The following is a 4,794-nucleotide window of genomic DNA, read 5'->3' as shown; positions in this document are numbered from 1 at the left end:
GATTAATAGGCTCATTGGAAGAATAGGGATATTAATCAAACCTTAGTCTAATTAATAGGCGAATAAATGATGATAAATGAATAAAAATCATTTAATTAGTTGTGCAAGTTTTAGGTGTCTACAATAGGAAATCTAACTTAGACTATGTCTTCAAAAGAAATAGTGCTATCCAATGGATGGAGTAATACTTAGAAAAGATCCTTCTGTGACTCTTTAATAGAAAAGATGAATATAAAGTAGCTCTGGAAACATAAAAAGAAATTTTGATATGATTAGTGAAAGGGTTTTTTATTTGGGTAATAGTAAAAGTTCTATCTCATTATATGGAAATAAAATTTATTTTCCTCTTACTTGAGATTCTTATTTTTAGTAAAAACACATTAAATATAATGATAACTCCACTCAAGGGAAATTTTTCCATCATAACATTCTCTCTAGTTCTTTTCATCTAATTATCAAGTGAAAGATATGCTATGATAGAGAATAACTAAGATGAAATCCTTGTAATCAAATATGAAAGTGAATTGTGTAGTAGTTTTTCTTAAGTGATTTTGTTAAGGGGAGTGTGCATATCAATGACACTTCTTAGTGGCTAATCGTGGATGATAGAATTAATAGACATAATATGAAACCTCTATTTATATTATATGTAAACAAAAAAATGCTTAACCTTAGGTGATTTCATTAAAGGTGGGTATGCATGTCATGCCATCTCTTAGTGGCCAGAACTTGGAGTTAATCTACCTAATGCTTCAATAAAATAAGGCCTTTAGGCATTATATATGTATAAGTCCCTAGGACATATTTTTAAAAAGTCTCTATATAATAAATCTTCCACTTTTAAAAGTATTATATTATATAAGACTCACAGACACTATGTAATGAATATGGGAAGACTAGTTTGAGGAGTCTTAGACTCCAATAAAAACTTTATAACACCTTTTATAAACCATAATTTTAAAAAAAACTCAAATTGTAAACTATGACAAGATGACTTTCATGAAATCTGGATACATGTTTTTTATTTTGACATATATTTGTGTCCTTGTTTATTCCTATCAAAGAAGAACTATATTATCAACTTGATGTTAGTTTTTTCTTAAAAAAATGATACATGATGTCCCTTGTTAACATTAAGGTTAACTTTAATAATGTAATGTTATTACGGGTAGTGCTCCTATAAGATTTTAATACCATTTTGTAAGTGTTTTATAATATAATGACACTTTGTGAGATTTTTTTACCTAGAAGGGTTTTCCCTATGCATATATTGTGTACTCTATTGAATTTGTGTATATTGTAATTCACATTTTATTCATCTTATAATTATTATGATGATCGGCAACCTATGATCCTAATCTATAACGTGTTTTGTAATTTAAAATTCCTCATAATGATCTTTGATGGTAAATCATATAATGTCTTTATTAATAATTTAGATTTACATCTCAACTATATTTTTCTAGTATAATAAATAAAAGTGTGATGGGAAGAGGAGGAGAAACACATGAACTTGAAGATGGGAAGAGACCATATCAATGGTCTCTAACATGATGGATGAATGGAGGAAGAAAGCATACAAATTGAGGAATGGAACCAAGAGAAAAATATAATGAGTATATGCCATTCAAAGAACTAGGAATTACTTTAGCACCAATGCTTTGAAAAACTTGCAAAACAAATGGCTTAGCAATAAATAAAACATGAAAAGGTTGAATTAAATGTTCAATATTATCCATATCAACTGAACTAGCATGTTCGTATGCAAATTGTTGTTTCAAATTTCCAACATTATTAAAATTATAAACTTTAGACTTAATAGAAGTAGTAGCAATAGTAGTACTCATGGGAACAATATTAAAAATTAATATTTTCTATAGATTAGGATTTTAGAGGATTTCAATGAGGGGTTATTCTTAGAAGAAATTGATGATGTGAAGACCTTGGCATATAAAGAACTCACAAAACACTGAAAGCTAGAAAAATCTAAAAGGATGCAAAGTACTCACAAAAGACTATAAGTTAACATTCCTATCTCAAATTTATAGGTGCAAAAATGATCCACATCATTTTTATACACTCTCTTGTTCAAAAAAATAAATCACCTCACATTGAGCTAATCACCTTCTAATTAATCATTCATCATTTTCATTGTAAGAGCATGCTAATCATATTATCATTGTAATCAAATTCCTAATCTACCCATTATTATCATGACAAATCCACCACATTTAGTTTTCACAAAAGATCACAAATCAATCATTATTTACCTAAGATCTATATTACTAATTGCATCAATGCATGAAAAACCCTTATTTCTTGTGTTAAGTGATCCAAATATGTTTATTACAAATTGCATTCCACTTGCATCAATATAAGTTTTGAACACTTCTTAGCATTGTTATAATCACATCAACATCACTTGTACTATTTCTTACTATCTTCAAAGACTTTATAGAATATTATATCAAATTTGTGGACTTGTTGTTAGGAGAAGATCCTCACTTAACAAGCTCTTAAAGGTATTTTTCAACACAACAAATATTTTATTGTAGGCCTAGACATGGAGGAATATATATTTTTGTATGTAAACAAGGTATTTAGGTGATAGGATCATTTATTTAGGTGAAAGACCATCTTCATGCATTAGGTTCAAATTTGTAAGCTTGAAAATCATTTCTATTTACCTATAACTGACTCAAGTTTACTAATAGTTTATGATTTTAGAGATCTCAAATATCTTTGTCAAATCACCATATCTAAAATTAAAATTCACATAGTAGCCTTATCTCATAGTCAAATTTGTCTCCCCTTCATCAACATGAAGGTATTTATTATTTATTTTTTCATTCTATTTTCAAAATTTTAAATAGGTGCCTAGATACTTTGTCCCAACTCCATTAGCTAGGGTAGATTTTATTATTTATTTGCCGTAGCTATTTATGTTGACGTGATTTATTCTCCTTCATAAAATGATGAACATGATATTTGAACCCCATTAGAGGTTTACCCTATGGTTCTTAGCTATTTTTAAAATAGATCTCTAATTTTTATATTTGATATTTTTTAAATTGTTGTTTCTTTTATTTCATATTTGAATAAGGTTTAGATCTAACCTTAGGCATGCCATATATTTACATTGAGCTACTCTTGCTATTATATATTTGATAATTACCCATTCACCCTCCCTATGGACTCTCATTTCTAGATATAAACTATATATGTCTTTTCTCCCTTCCTAAGTTCGATTCATATGCCACCATTATTAATGATGATAGCACCACATTGACTTAGCTCCTACTTCAACCCTATATTCATTCGATACACCCAAGGGTCCTATTTCATGTGATGTTGTACTATGTCCTCTCTTGCCTCATCTTTCCTTGAAGATTTTAATAATGCACATGAACTTCAATCCCTAAAAATGAGGTTGATAATACTTCTAAATATTTAACATGAAAATTCTATTTCTTATTTCTTTTCTCATGATGAAGTGGATGACTCTTTGATTCATGATGATTTAGTAAATGATGCATATGTTGGAAGGTGTTTTTATATAAAAATATTTAATATTTTGAAATTTGCTGTTCATCTCAAAATGGTTTGCCACACTTTTAAACTTGGATCTACCAATTTCAGCAGTTAGGCTGGGCCTGAACACTAATTTCATTAATGTCGTCAGACTAATTTCATTAATGTCGTCAGTTAGAATGGGCCTGAACCCTAATTTCATTAATGTTGTTGACTAATTTGAAGATTGGAGTTGCCTCGGTCAGGCTTTGCATGTGATCTGAACAATTTTTGACGTCGTTCAAATTCAACGACGTACTATAAAAAGAAAGTTTGAAAAACGAGCATGACTTAGCAGAACTGCGTTGCTGCACGTTCGAGATTCAGAACCAGATTATCAAGCATTTAGAATGAAATCTTTTCATAGAAATAGCTACTAACGACGTAATGCTGAGTATTAAATGATGTGCTTGTAAATCTGCAACTGTCTTAGCATGCTTGATTTGGTAATAAACTTCACAACACCTAATTCCACTAATGACTCTATCACTATCTTCATTTTTTCTTCTTCCTTCTTCCTCCCCATCTTAGTTATTTTTTCAATAACCCTATTATTTAAGCTCTTCTTTTGGATACCTAAGAGGAACTAGGGTTTCCTCTTGACATCTTCCTTAATCCCAAAATCAAGTGTAGGATTGACCATCACCTTAGTGTCTGCGTCAAAGAAAGTTCACACAAAGGGTTAGCTGTCATAAAAATCTGGGGATCATTCAAGGATTTGAGAATTATTGGTTAAATACATTGGGCTCTCATTGTGGAGACCCAAGTTCAATTCCCCATAGGGACATCTAATAGTGGAATTATAAGTGGTGCCTCTTGGCCTTCCATATTTGGCATCTAATATGTCCAACTAGTTTCTAAATAAAAGTGGATTTCTAAGTTGTGACTATTTGCATTTGACATGTGATTTCTAATGCTTTTTCCTATAGGGAGCTTGTATTGGTTTAATCTTCATGCAAGTATGAGCAAGAAATTTTTAATCAATATTCAATTATTTAATAAGTTTTATTAAAAATTTAAATAAATTGTTAAAATAAAGAATGGATATATCCATGAGGTATGGAATTGGAGAAGAAATATTCAATAGCAAAGTCTAATAGAGTGTATGGGAAAAACTTAGCCAATCTCCTTATCTTCATAGACATACCTAAACACATATCAATGAAGGACCTCAATGCAAATTAGGGTCACATTTGTCATTATAAATTACAATCGACATGCCAT

This window comes from Cryptomeria japonica, chromosome 2 (assembly GCF_030272615.1).
Source record: "Cryptomeria japonica chromosome 2, Sugi_1.0, whole genome shotgun sequence".
Lineage (NCBI taxonomy): Eukaryota > Viridiplantae > Streptophyta > Pinopsida > Cupressales > Cupressaceae > Cryptomeria > Cryptomeria japonica.
Note: the sequence above shows the minus strand (reverse complement) of the source record.